Source organism: Sus scrofa, chromosome 18, assembly GCF_000003025.6.
Source record: "Sus scrofa isolate TJ Tabasco breed Duroc chromosome 18, Sscrofa11.1, whole genome shotgun sequence".
NCBI classification, from domain to species: Eukaryota; Metazoa; Chordata; class Mammalia; order Artiodactyla; family Suidae; genus Sus; species Sus scrofa.
Window position 1 is genome coordinate 48,254,309 of NC_010460.4, and position 15,525 is coordinate 48,269,833.

At 44.5% G+C, this 15,525-nt stretch overlaps 1 long non-coding RNA gene across 1 annotated transcript; it reads right to left on the bottom strand.

Moving 5' to 3' along the window:
* On the bottom strand, window positions 11,002-12,110 carry LOC110257522. Its single transcript, XR_002340278.1, has 2 exons — window positions 11,879-12,110; window positions 11,002-11,312 (listed from the first exon to the last, which is right to left on the bottom strand). It is a non-coding gene; the product is annotated as an uncharacterized LOC110257522 (long non-coding RNA).

Consider the following 15,525-nt stretch of genomic DNA (forward strand, 5'->3'; position numbering starts at 1 on the left):
GCTGCAGGTGCCTGCCCAAGCCACAGCCACAGCCACAGCCACACAGGATCTGAGCTGTATCTGTGACTTATGCCACAGCTTGAGGCTATGCCAGAGGCTTAACTCACAGAGAAAGGCCACATCCTCATGGACACTTAACCTGCTGATCCACAACGGAAACTCCTAAATTCGTGATTTTAATTTTTTTTAATTTTAACCAGCACAATGAGGCCAATAAAATCTTTAATATATGTACATTTTTATAGCTGTTTGAGAGTCATGACTTTTCTTTTTAAAAATTACCTTTTCATCTTTTCATACTGTTCACAACTACTTTAGATGGCAAGGAGGACAACACTCACCACAACTAGTCAAGTTTAGAGATTAACACTGAAACAATAGGGTAAAGGTTAAGAAAATGTTCTCTCAAGGGTTGTGACTACAAGTTGGAGCTGATCCCTGGCCTGGGAACTCCATATGCTGCGGGTGGCCAAAAAAGAAAAAAAAAAAGTGAAAGAAAGAAAAAAAAGAGAAGGTTATCTCTGGGCGTGAGCCTCCCAGAATACCCTAGATACCTAAGCCCCACACTTGCCTTTTCCCAGTCCTGCTTATCTCACCAAAGGCACAGTTCATCACCAAGGACGGCAAGCTGATCTCCATTAGGAAGCTGATTCCAGTGCAGAATGCATCCGAGTGAGGGGTTCTTTTCCCTGGGACCCTGTTTAAGGAGAAATTCCGACTTCATAAACCAGCTCTCTCCAACAAGGGACTGTGGAGCTATTTACAGGTGCCCACCTCCAGCTTTGCAGTTTAGAAAGGGTATCAGGAACCATGGTCAGTGCTCTTTTCTCCAAGTTTCCAAGAATGATGAAGATAATGTGAAAGGATGGAAAGTTTCCCCAAGTGAAAGGAAAACAGCCATGGGGAAAATTACAGAATTATTCTAAGCGCATGACATCACCTAGGTAACTTGTGATACTTAAGCATGGTTTTCTTTACCTTGTATTGGCCAAAACTGAAAATATTTCAAGATAGAAAATGTTAAAGAGGCAAGACTATAAAATGGGAAAAAGACAGTCTTTTCAGCAAATGTTGCTGGGGAAACTGGACAGCTGCATGTAAATCAATGAAACTGGAACACAACCTCACACCACACACAAAAATAAACTCAAATGGCTTAAAGACTTAAATATAAGACAAGACACCATTAAACTCTTAGAAGAGAACATAGGCAAAACATTCTCTGATATCAACCTTACAAATTTTTCTCAGGGCAGTCTCCCAAGAAACAGAAATAAAAGCAAAACTAAACCATTGGGACCTGATCAAACTGATGAGCTTTTGCACAGCAAAGGAAACCGCTAAAGAAAAAAAAAAAAAAAAAAAAAAAAAAGACAACTTAAAGAATGGGAGAAAATAGTTCCAACGATGCAACTGACAAGGGCTTAATCTCTAAAATATACAAACAACTTATACAACTCAACAGCAAAAAAGCCAACAACCCAATTGAAAAATGGGCAAAAGACTTAAAGAGACATTCCTCCAAAGAAGATATACAGATGACCAACAAGCACATGAAAAAATGCTCAACATCACTGATTATTAGAAAAATGCAAATCAAAACTACTATGAAGTACCACCTCACACCAGTCAGAATGGCCATCATTAATAAGTCCACAAATAACAAGTGCTGGAGCAGGTGTGGAGAAAACGGAACCCTCCTGCACTGTTGGTGGGAATGTAAGTTGGTACAACTACTATGGAGAACAGTATGGCGGTACCTTAGAAAATTATACATAGAACTACCATATGATCCAGCAATCCCACTCTTGGGCATATATCTGGGCAAAACTTTCCTGGAAAAAGATACATGCACCCTCATGTTCACTCCAGCACTATTCACAATAGCCAAGACATGGAAACAACCCAAATGTCCATCAACAGATGATTGGATTAAGAAGATGTGGTATATATACACAATGGAATACTACACAGCCATAAAAAAGAAAAAATAATGCCATTTGCAGCAACATGGATGGAATGAGACTCTCATACCAAGTGAAGTAAGTCAGAAAGAGAAAGAAAAGTACCATATGATATCACTTATATCTGGAATCTAATATAAGGCACAAATGAAACTTTCCACAGAAAAGAAAATCATGGACATGGAGAACAGACTTGTGGTTGCCAAGGAGGAGGGAGAGGGAATGAGATAGATCAGGAATTTAGCGGTAACACATGCAAACTATTGCCTTTGGAATGGATAAGCAATGGGATCCTGCTGTATAGCACTGGGAACTATGTCTGGTCACTTGTGATGGAGCATGATAATGTGAGAAAAAAGAATGTAAACATGTATGTGTAACTGGGTCACCTTGCTGTATAGCAGAAAATTGACAGAACACTGTAAACCAGCTATAATGGAAAAAATAAAAATCATTATAAATGAAAAAATAAAATAAAATTTTAAACGATCATCACCTTGTCTAAATAATTTGTGCCCCCACAGCATTTGGTAATGATGTATCTATGGTTGCTGTGACCTCAATTCTCCCATGGTCTCTGAAGTTAATTTTGCTGCTTTCACTAGGATTCTGCACCCTGGGCCTGGCCATCACCCCATTTGCTTTACCTCCAAAGTCAGTGTTTCAACCATCTAGCCCTTCAACAACGACCTCCTTTTTCTAGTTGGTTGAAAATACTCTCCTGGAGTTCCCGTCGTGGCGCAGTGGTTAACGAATCCGACTGGGAACCATGAGGTTGCGGGTTCGGTCCCTGCCCTTGCTCAGTGGGTTGACGATCCGGCGTTGCCGTGAGCTGTGGTGTAGGTTGCAGACGCGGCTCGGATCCCGCGTTGCTGTAGCTCTGGTGTAGACTGGCAGCTACAGCTCTGATTCGACCCCTAGCCTGGGAATTTCCATATGCCGCGGGAGCGGCCCAAGAAATAGCAAAAAGACAAAAAAAAAAAAAAAAAAAAAAAAAGAAACAGGAATCTTCAGAGAGGAACACCCTCGCTTCCTGCTCTCAACCTTCACACCCAATACATCTTTATGTATCCTCTACTTCTGCCAATAAAGGCCAGCCATTCTGCTCTAGAATCATCTCCTCCTGCTTCCTCAGGGACTGCATACAGTAAGCTGCTGCTCTATTCATCTTTACCTTTGGCTTCCCCAAATCTACTGGATCCTTCTTATCCACAGGTAAACATTCTTAAGTTTCTCCCTTATTTAAAAACAAAAATGAGACCTTCATCAACACTTGCATTTCCCTCTCCAGTTATTGCCCTCTCCTCCTCTTCACAGACAAATTTCTTCCAACTCTCTTTTCCTTTGACTTACCCTAGACTTCTAATTTATCAACTATGTTTATGTTCCATCTCAGCTCACTTAGCTCCCCGTCCTTCTCTTTCCAGCCTTTAACTGTGGACCTTGCTCGAGGTTTGGTCTCAGTTGTTACCTTCTCTCTTCACTCTATAGTCTATCTATACCCATGACTTTAGGGCCAGCTATATAAGGGTGACTTGACTCCCTAATTTAAACCTCCTGCCTTCCCCCCACATAAGCGCCAATTCCAAAATCAAATTCTGGGTCATTCATCTTTTAAGATTTTTGGTCTTCTTCAAGTGTTCTCCATCTGAATAACTAGTACCACTATCAATGTGGTTAGACGAAACAGACTTTCAAGCCATCCCTGATATTTCACCAGCTCCTTCAGCCTACGTGTAGATTTCATCGCCAAGTGCCGCATTCTTGCTTTCTCTTTACACATCAGGTCAGTCCCTGTCTTTCCATATGTATTGCATCTCTAGTCCAAGCTGCCACCAGATCTTGCTTGGACTGCTGCTTGATCAAGACCAATCACTCCCTGCAATGCGAGTGGCTTATTCATGGACCGGCTCTTTCGCAGTAAATCACTCAGATGTTACAGGACTAAAAGAAACCAGATGGGACGGATTGATCACTATAAAAACATCTATTCACTCAACAAATACTTTTGTTTTTCTACTCTGGCCTAGGCATTTTATTAGATGATGGAGACAAGATGATCAGAATTCCTCCTCAAAATGCTTGCAACCCACAAGGTGGTGGGAGTGCTCAGTCAACAACCACAATACAAGGCAAAATACACAATACTCCATATGCAAAATGGTCATCCTTCCTGCCCCAGATGGCAGGTGTAGTTCAAAAAAAAGAAAAAAAAAATCACATCAAGTTGGATGCTCAGAAGACACTTCCTGAAGGAGATAGTGTCACCATATGGAGAAAAAGCATGCGGGCAGCAAGTACATTCTAGGAGGAGGTGACTTTCTAAGCAAAGGAGTAGAAGCCATAAAGTACATGAAAATATAATCACCTTGGCTAAGCATATGGACTAATAAGGGATGGAGCTGGAATGGAAGAGTCATTGGAAGACCACTGTGAAAAATTCACTGGGACCTGGGAAAAACTTTAAAGACAGGATGCTTCTTCCTAAGTGGCTTTGCTTTAGTTGGAATTTACTTTTTTTAGTTACTTAACTACGAGGGAAAGCTTAAGGCCTACACCACTCCATGCACACTTGGGAATGAATAGGGAAGAATCTTGTTAATGACATATATTCACCCAGTTCTTCATAGTTCCTCACAGTTTGCTTGAAAAAAAAAAAAAAGAAAGAAAGAAAGTAAGAAGAGAAATTTGCCTGCCACTTCTGCATTCTGAGTTAGATCTCTACAGTATTTAGACTGGCACCTAGAACCCAGTTACAATGCCTAGCAGGTCAACACTGCCTAGTCCTTCAAATAAATAGCTGCCATTGGCCTCTACTACTGCTCTTTCTCAGAGCAAAGAAAACACTCTGAACCTCTTCGTAGGAGCCTCAGGGATGGCGGCTGATTGGTGGTCTGAGCTTGTCTGTAATCACAGAAGAAGACAGCAGCCTGGCTAAGCCTCACAGGTAGTATTGCTTATTATTTTAGCCCCTGTTTAAAAAAAAATAATTCTAATTCTTAGCAAACAGTTTCTGTAACCTTTGCTGCTGCTGGTGTGTGTCTATGTGTCTGTTTCCGTATGTTTGCTTTTCTTAAGCTTGCCCCGTTCTTCTTTTTTTGTTTTTAATCTCATCATTAAATATTCTTGTTTATTATTTGAAATATCTAAACTTGCCCTGTTCTGTAGTCTGGTGGCACACAATTCAAGTGCTTCTTAGATCTGCGTCTCCTGGCCTGCAGTCCTCACAAGCCCAGGGAAACTCACTTGGGGGCTTAGGTCTTCTTTCTTAGACTTCTGGATTCACAAAACTGTCCATTGGATTTTCAGGCAGGCCCAGCTTTCTAACCCTAAGAAAAGGGAGGGAAGTTTTGGCTTTGCCCCAGGAACCTCTTCCTTCCCTTCTTGCCGGCATCCTTGGCTTCGGGATTTTTCTGTATGCTGACTGAGGTGCTCTCAGCTCCGGTGTTCAGAAACTGTGAACACTGGCGGTGTCTTTCCAAATGAGAATGGACCTGAAGGCGTCCAACGCTGACGTCCACAAAGACATCTGCACGCAGATCCTGGCAACTGAGAGATGTCCGTCCCTCAGGAGGTGAACGGACACATAGCCTGGGCTACCTCCACGCCACGGAACGTTCTTCATCTCCAAAAAGAAGTCGGGCACCCACAAAGGACTGTATTCAATGTCCTAAGATAAACCTTAGCGGGAGGCGGGGGAGAGGGAGAGAGGGAGAAAGAAAATATTTGTGTATAACTGAATGCCTGTGCTGTACGGAGAAACTGAACAACACTGTAAATCAATAAAAATAATTTAAAGGGGAAAAAAGGTGGGCAGGGTGGATGGGAGGCATTTAAAAATGAATTACATGAGTTCTCATCACAGCTCAGTAGAAACAAATCTGACTAGTATCCATGAGGAAGCAGGTTCGACCACTGGCCTCGCTCAGTGGGTTAAGGATCTGGTGCTGCCATGAGCTGCGGTGTGGGTCACAGATGTGGCTTGGATCTGGCATTGCTGTGGCTGTGGTGTAGGCTGGCAGCCATAGCTTTGATTCAACCCCTAGCCTAGGAACTTCCATATGCCATGAGTGTGACCCTATGAAGACGACAAAAAAAAAAAAAAAAAAAAAAAGAATTACAGCAGCAAGAGAGAAGGGGGCAGAGTAGGCAACAGGAGAGCAATTCGCCATTACATACCCTCCCTAGTCTGGGCAGACACGGCCAATCAGCCAGAACATCCTCCCCCACAGAACCCAGCAACGGCCTCACATTAATTCTGAACTTAACACTCCAAGGAATGCCTATTAAACAATTAAAGTTGGCCCACAAAAAGAAATCTCTTTTCCATTTTCAAAATAATGGAAAAGAAATTAGTCTGCGCACGGGTTAAAGCCTGTATCCAGACTGTTACCAGCTATGTGACGGTGGGCAAATTCCCCACTCAGTAGACCACAGCTTTCTGCAGCTTCCAGTGGAGATTGACTTTGCTGGGGCTGTGGCAAGACGCAACGTGTCCGTGTGTCAGAGGTGAAAACTGTGGGGCTCTCTAAAGGTGAGGTGTTACTACCTGGCCACTCCCAGAACACTCCAGGTGCCCAGAGCACACTCCTTGGCATTGGTCAGCTGCCTGCTGGGCCATGTGTTAAAAGATGCTAGCAGGAGGAACACCACGACTCTCTGATGTCCTTTGTGCCCTTTTGATTTGTCCTTGTCCCTGTCCCAAGCAGACAGCATGTGCAACAGTCAGACTGCTGTCTTTAGTGCCATGATCTTGACAGCACAGACTGGCACTTGTCCAGTTCTTCAGTTTTTGGAGCTAGAGCCTCGTAGCTCTCATTGGCCCAAAGGTGTTGGCTCTGCCCACACAGGGGTTGGCCAGTCCGTCCTAAAGGGTCTGTAACACAAATGCAAAATGCAACCTCAGCTGTAGCGAAAGAAAACAATTTACAACAGATTAAACACTTAGTTCCTGAATAATAATTTTGATGTGGTTTTAGTTTGCATTTTGTGATGGCGCAGGAATAATCAAGGTGCTCTGGACAGATGGGGCCCCCGAGTTCACAAGACACTGGGCTCAAAGAAAAAAGGATAATTCAGCTAGAAGGCCTGGAGGTTCACGCGGCAGCCTAGAGTTAGACGCCACCAAAAGCTAGTAGTTGGAATAATGATGTCCTTGCAGAGAGAGCAACGCCACGGAGGATGCGGTAAGGGCATCCGAGGAAAGGCGTAATGAGAGTATGCCAACAAGGGCAATGCCCAGCTTCTGGCCATCTTGATTCTGTGATGCACAGAATGAATTATCAGGGAAAGTGAGGAAGCAGAGACTGATTTAGGAGAATACTGGAATAATCCAGATGCAAGATGATAGCAGTCTGCACCAGAGTAGTGTTGGGGAGAGGCATCTGGGTTGGGGATTACTTTGCAAGTGCAACCGGCCAAATGTTTTGATCAAATGGAGGGGATGCATGCAAAGAAGGAACTGAGAACAGCTCCAGTGTTTTGGGCTTGAGCAACTAGGTTTGACTGGAAGTGGCATTTTCTAAAATAGGGTAGAACCGAGAGAGTTATGGCTGAGAATCCACAGTTCGGTCTTGGGCACTGAGTGGTTTTTTACCTCCTGACACCAAACATGTGGTATCTTTTCCAACACTACTTCTCCAACTTTCCTGCCCCAACTAGGTGTCCTGCAATCCAATTTAATTCTCACACAAATTACCTGGAGTTCACATCAGACTCCATAGGTTGAAGGACTCAGTCCCAAAAGACTGCCTTCACTTCAGAGGCCAACCACCACTATCAAGTCGCCCATACTTCTGACCAACCAGCTCTAAACTGGAGTTCCCACCATCCCTCCTCAGGTTCAATCATTTTCTAGAACAGCTCACAGAACTCAGGAAGCCACTTCACTTCCCTTAGGATTTTATTACAAAGGATACAAAGAAGCAGCCAGATGAGGAGGTACACAGGGGGCAGTGGGAAGGGTCCCAAGCCTAGGAGCTTCTGTCCTCATGGAGTTGGGAGGCACTGCCCTCCCAGCACAGGCCTGTGTTCACCAGCTCAGAAGCTCTACATCCTCCACTGAGGAGGTTTTTTCTTTCTTGCTTTTTAAAACCGCACCTGCGGCTTACGGAAGCTCCCAGGCTAGGGGTTGAACAGGAGCCACGGCTGCTGGCCTACACCATAGCCACAGCAACCTGCTGTCTGAGCTGTGTGTGTGAGCCACGCTGCAATTCACAACAATGCCAGACCCCTGACCCACCGAGTGAGACCAGGGATCAAACCCATGTCCTCGTGGATACTAGTCAGGTTCGTTACTGCTAAGTGACAACAGGAACTCCCTCCACTGAGAGTTTTTATGCAGGTTTCATTAGTGGGCATGATGGATGAAACCACTGACCACTGATGATCGCCAGCTCAGTCTCTACCTCCTGTCCCTTCCCTCGAGGTGGGGCAGAGTAGCCTCATTATAACAAAAGACTCTCCTGTCACCCTTATCATTCAGAAAACTTCAAAGGTTTCAGAAGCAAAGATCTTTCTGAAACCACATGCACATAAGTTTCATATAGTATCACGCCAGTCCACCAGGCAGTTAATCATATACAAACCTGGGGCTCAGGAAGAAATCGGAGGCGAGATTCAAACCCCTTCTCTGCCATTTATTAGCTTCTGTGACTGTGGACAGATACTTGGCTCTCCCTGACTTGGCTTCTCCATTTCTAAAATGCAAATAATAAGTTTGCAAGGTTCTATTAAAATGAGAGAGAAAGCATGTAAAGCAACCATTCATTTAACAAATATGCATTGAGGCTCGACTGTGTGCAGGAACTATCACAGGGGCTAGAGGTAGAGCATGGGACGAAAATAAAAACCCATCCCTCATGAATCTGCATTCTAGTGGGAAAGACAGAAAATAAATGAATAAGAAAATACACTATCGTGTTATTGATGTTAATAAATGCTATAGAAAAAAAAAGTCAGCAGGGAAGAATAGAGAGTGAAGGGTGGGCAATGGTGTCATCTTAAATAAAAGAGTAAAATAACAGAGCAAGAAATAAAGAAAAGGCCTCATTGAGAAGTGGGTCTGTGAGCAAAGACCCGCAGAGGCGAGGGAGAGGTCAGGCAGGCATCCGGGGAAGAGTGTAAGAGGCATTGAGAAAAGCAAGTGTGAAGAGCCCCGAGGTGGAAGCTTGTCCGGCATGCATGCCAAGCCCAGGAAGGAGGAGAGTGTGACCAGAGGGGACCTAATGAGAAGGAATACCCCCCACACTCAGAATTCCGGTTAACGTGCCTTGCCAGGATGGCCCATTTGGCCTGCAACCTAAGCTTCTATTTCAGAGGTATATTGTTTTAACTCCCTGACTGTATTCTAATCATTTATCTGCTAATTAACACAGTGAGAGCAGAGCCCAGAATACTTTTGTACTGCTATTCCCATCCTAACCAAGTGTCTCAGGCAGGAAAGATCAACTGTCAGCTGGAACCTGACCAAACACGAACAAACTGTCAACACACTTCTGAAATATTAGTCTCCTTGCCCAAGAGGCCTTATGTCCACAATGCGACCAAATTATTTTAAATTTATTTGTATTAAGAAGTGTTTCCTCTTGGGAACTCACTTGTAACACAGCAATCTCCAAGCCTGACTTTCCTGAAATTCCTTCAGCAAGGATACTAATTGCATTGCCTAAATGAACAGATAATCTGGCTCTGGCAATAAAGACCTGGCATCTCACAGATGTGAATGATTTGCCATGCAGGGTGCTTTATTAGCAACATGTTTTCTCTGAAGATCATAAACACTGGCTGTCCCAAGTATCATATTTTGAGGAGCAAGCTTCCAAAGAGCTAGAAATGCAAGTGGAGGAAGTTAAAAAAATCACTACTCTTCATAATTGCCCTATGAACAAAGAATAGGCATTCCAGGGAAAATAATCAAGAGCATTTATGACCAGTCATGTAGCTGTGTTAAGTGCTTCACCTACCTCAGCTAATTAAGTCATATTTTCACAATACCCTGCACGGTAGGTATCAGCCCCATTTTACAGATGAAGAAATGTCATCTCAAAGAGGTTAAGTCATTGGCCCAAATCACACAGCTAATGAAGGGTAGAGCTAGGACTTGAACCCAGACCAACCAGTAATAAAAACAGCACACCTCCAACTATACACAAGAAAGATCCAACACGTGGGCTCATTCTGAGACTCAGGACAAAGTCCTCTTTGCAGAAGTAGAAGGGGTGGGAGTTCCCATTGTGGCTCAGAGGTTAACCGACCTGACTGGTATCCATGAGAACGCAAGTTCAATCCCTGGCCATGCTCAATGGGTTAAGGATCCCGCATTACTATGGCTCTGATTCACCCCCAGCCTGGGAACCTCCATATGCTGCAGGTACGGCCCTAAAAAGACAAAAAATAAAATTAAATTAAAATTAAAGTTAAAAAAAGTAGAAGGGCTGTCCCTACTGGTAGCTGTGAAAAACTAGAGCTGAATACCTGATGGGATTGTGATCAATTCCCAAGACAAGAGGGAGAGGCATGCTGAGCGCCTGGATCCCCTTGCATAGGAGCAAACTGACAGCCAAGTTGAATTTGGGTCTACAGGGCTGGAGCCTTTCCCCGCAGATTATCTGTGGGTGCTTAATGCTGATGGCTGAGAGCAATTACACCACTCACAGCAGATGGGAGCATATGGTGCCAGCCAAAATGAATCAATGTGTCACAACAGCAAAGTTCTTGAATAAGGTTTAGAAAATATTGCCAAACAATGATTATAACACTACCATGGGGGCAGGACCGGCAATTACACCTTTCAGCCAATAATTTAAGGCATTTTCTTTTACCCTTATCCAGCTGCCATTGTTATGGTTCCCATTCACAGAAGGAAAAATGGAGGTTCAAATTCGTTTGCCCCAATTTACAGAGTAATTCATGGGCAGAATGGGGTTTTGAGAGAGCCTGATAAATTCCCTTTTCCTGCTTAGGTCTTGAACCAATTAAGAAATAAAAGAGGCAGAGATGGAGCACAAGCTCCCATCTTTATTACACATAAAGCTAGGTTGGGAGACAAATGGCTAAGTCCCTCACGATCAACTCAAAGACAAACAACCCGAAGGGAAAGTAAAGCTGGCCAAGTAACCGTGCCCCCCGTCCCCCCTGCTCACTGACTTGGTCAGAGAAGGAAGGAGAAATCCCCTGTTCTCAAGACTTTGCCATGACAGATTAATTCCCCACTCAAAACAGGAAACAGGGACCAAACAGCCATCCACCTGGGGAGTCAGCCTATGAGGGATGTCATGCTCCCTTGTGGTTTTTCTCATCAGGTCTTCAGGTCCAACCATATTGTTCTAAGCAGGAGAGGGGCTTCCCCTGGAGGAAACAGATGTAGCCACTACTAAGCATCCTGGGAAGAGGGTGACCCAGACAAGAAACGAGGATTCAGGGAGACGAGACCTAGATGGAGGTGAGAATAAAAACCCCTTCTTTCCAGGGCTGGACACCGTATTGGAGCAAAGGGTCCTGTCTCCAGGGATGACACAAAAGAAAGTATCCAAGGTGAGCCATCACCTTGGCTCACTCCTTCGACTCATTTCCAGGCCAGTCTCGGTCAATGCTGCCTGAGCCCACACAGGCACAGGCCACCCTTGGCACCCAGGCAAGAAGCGTCAACAAAAATCTCACTGAGCACCGGGCAGCACTAAAGGCTGTTCAGCACTGAGCAGAAACCATCAGCCTGGACATCACACTCAGATGCCCCAGGTTCACAAGCCAAGCCTCCCCAGCTCTGGGCATCACCCTCTCTCCGGTTTCCAGTCCTCTCTCTTGTTGCCAAGTTCTCTACCAAGAACTCGCATCCCAAATCTCCTTCTTCAGGGTGCTTTCAAAGGAAAAAACATTTTATGCTCCCAATCCAAAGATTCTGCTCTTCCACCCACCTGAAGACGACATTTCGTTTTCACAGTTTACTTAGACATTTACTTCAAACGAGGCAGTTCGGCTTCCGGCTGCATTAAACCCTTCCACTCCCAAAGAGGCTCCTGCCTTTATCTTTTCATAACCAGAAGGCCCATTCAAGTAAAGGAGGAATCTGCCCTCAAAAGTCAAGTCAGCCTCCCATCTCTGGGGAAACAGAGAAAATGCTGGCAATGTTTACATAGCTATTGCCCACCTCTGTCCCCGCCACCGCTTCCAGCCGTCAAGGTTACGGAAACCAGGGAGCGTTCCACTGAGTCCCATTGCAAAAGACCTAGCCCATCTCCAAGCAGAGAACAGAGATGCACTGTCCTCCTGACTGTAACGGAAACTTCCCAGTTTCAGAGCTCTGTCCTTCAACATTCTTTCTGCCCCAGTACACACGAGGAAGACAATGAACTGCACCTCACAGACCGCAGCAAGGCTTCTCTTTGGAGGTGGAGACCACAGACCTTACAGAGACATAGCAGAATCTTCGAGGGGAAGAAATTTTGCAATTTGGAAGGTAACTATAATGCCTCTCCACTCTCAACCCCCATCTTCCCTGCAAAATAAGAATAAATGCTTTGGAGGCTGTAACTTGCCTATTTTCTTTCACCTCAGCCCTTATATGATTCAGCTGGCTGTGTTTATCACGAACCTCACACGCCTTCAAAAGCCCAAGTGCTTAGGTCACATTAATGTCAGCTTTCATTTTTCCTTATTCTCTGCCCAACAAGTTGTTAATGTCTAAGGTTCAGGAAGGGCCTTACAGAGAAGCCTAATGCTCAGCTCAGTAGAAACAAAGTTTGCATTTGTAAACAGCAGAGACACTGCCTCAAAACACAATTCCTTCCACATTCTCCTCAGCCTTAACAGTTGTCCTAATAAACAATGCGCATTTGTGAAGAGTTTGGAAGAGGGCTGCTCTGCAAACTTAGAGCTTTTCTGTGGTTTTTCACCCTGGTTTTCAGTTGTATCAGGAGAGCTCCTCTTTTAAGCAAAACCAATATATAGAAACTATATTACCTAAAAGAAAAATAAAATCGTTTGCTCATAGAGTTTCTTTACTAGTAAGTAAAGAAACTTTCAAAAATGACAAAATTTATTAGAATTTCTTTTTCTTTTTTTCTTTTTTGCTTCTTGGGGCCACACCCGAGGCATATGGAGGTTCCCAGGCTACAGGTCTAACCAGAGCTACAGCTGCCGGCCTACACCACAGCCACAGCAATGCCAGATCTGAGCCACATCTGCGACCTACACCATAGCTCACAGCAACGCTGTATCCCTAGCCCACTGAGCAAGGCCAGGGATCAAACCTGAAACCTAACGGTTCCTAGTCGGATTCGTTTCTGCTTGCACTACGACGGGAACTCCTTAAATTTCGATTTACACACACTTGGGGGATAACTTTTTAATGTAAAGTCAGGTATACCTACACCCATAAATAAAATTATTCCTCAAAAATTCACCAACTCTTCTCTATACAGGCTTTATATTTATTTGTTACAGTCGTATATATCCCAAAAGATACAGAATATGAATGACTGAACAAGCATACAGTTGCTAGCTGTTATTCTGGGTACTTGCTGCAAGAAAACAGTTTTTCACATTGCATCAGAAAAGGCTGAGCTGAAATGTCAGTTTCCAGAATAAACACTTCGAAGTGTCTGAAGAGGTGAGTTAGGCACCTCAGGTGCCAAAGGCTCTGCCCTAAAATTTACTCACTCCTAGAGAAAACAGCTATGTTAAGTCAGAGGCAGGAAGATAAGAAACCTCTTTAAATCTTCAAATTAAGTTAGTCGCTCGTTTTGCAACTGTGTTCACTTCTGACAGCCTGACAGACAAATATTTCAGGGGAAACTGTATATAAAGAACGTAAATTGCCATTTGGAACCTTCAGTCTGGCACCCTCGAGGAGAAAAGAACTCCATCCTTATTCTGCACACAGCACTTCCTGCTGCTTTGTTCTTTATTTAGTTCTCTTTAAAGTTCAGCAGCATATTTATTCTTTCTCAAATTCTCCAAAATTCCAAACCACTCCATACGTGACAGAATTTTGAATAAATCCTCAAGGTCTCAAAATATAAAGTCCTGAGCCACAAGTGAGCACAGCAGTCAGTGGCTTCGTCAGGTACCCTTTCTCCTCTGGGCCAGCTGGATGCCCTGGGGCGGGACCATCTGCACCCACCCCCACCCGCCGCCGCCACTGACCACAGCAGCCTGCGGCCTCCCACTCTCAGCACTTAGGCCTCTGCTCCTCTCATCCCTGCGTGCATGTCAGTCTCATCACCTCTCCTCCTTCCTCAGACTCATCTATTCAGTTCCAGCCATGCATGCTCTTTCATCCCATTCCTTTGCTCAGAATGTTCCCTCTGGCTCTTCCCACCCCTACACCCACCCAAGTCCCACATTCTCACCTAGATGAGTCCTCCCAGACCTTGGACGGTTGGGTCAATCATCACCTCCTTCAGAAAGAGTCCTCACCTACCTCCTCCCACCCTCCGCCAGGCCACAGGTTCCTCCTCTGTGCTGGGGAGTCTGTGCTTGAATATGTTCTCTCACTGTTCTGGTTAGGCGACTTTTTATCTCCACTTACTCCCTGGATGCCGAGGTCGTGAATTGAGGCCACATTAGTTAGTACACATCTGCAGCCCACTCACCAGTGGGTACTCAATGAATGATGCTGAATAAATGAGCGTTTTGAAAGGAAGGAAAGAAGAACAATAGGAATAAAGAAAAATAGGGAATTAGTTTAAATGCAAAACATTTACATCTAAGATTCAGAAGAAAACTCTGAATAAGACCTGAGAAATTTGATGTGGAAGCCAAAGGGTGTCTATGATTTCCAGCGACCCTCCCTTAGTCACTCTACACAAGGATGTAGAGACCTGTCTACCAACGGCAGCCTTTTCAAATTATGCATATTGTAGAATTATCGAACACAACAAAAGATAATGCCGCATGAAATTACCTTGCTTACCTAAACAGAGCCTTCCTATGAATATATGTACCGCAGTTCTTTGGGATAAGAGTACAAGGCAACCTCTGGGCAGGATCTGTGAGAGTGCCCGCCCCCTGGAGGCAAGGATGTGCTCCACCACTCACCCGCCGCTGGGGCCCGGGTCCAACAGGAGGGCCCTCGCCGGAGCCATGTCCGGCAGCTTTCTCAGAGGCTCCATCTCTAGGCTCAGGCACGGGGAAGGAGAGCATGCAGCCTGCAATGGGAGCAAGGGAAATGTGGCTTTGAAAGCTCGAGATTCTTATAACGAGTGGGCATCAACAGGTTAGTCCTTGACCAATATGTTTCGATTCTGTTACCCCAACCATAAGGTTATAAATTTTATGTATATGTAAATTAAGCAACCCTAAGGTGTTTGTTTTAGCTATGGTTCTCATCTACATACAAATTAGGCAACTCTATGTATCAATTCTGGATATGGTTTAATATGTTCTACATACATACTATGTATCAATTCTGGATATGGTTTAATATGTTTCTAGAGTGGACAGCCCTGGATACTTCCCTCCATCTGGCTAGAGTGTTACACATACATAAATTAGGTAGTCTTAACAGGTTGCTCCTAATAAGATCTGATGCTTTCACCGGACCTAGGCGGCTCTTCTAGGT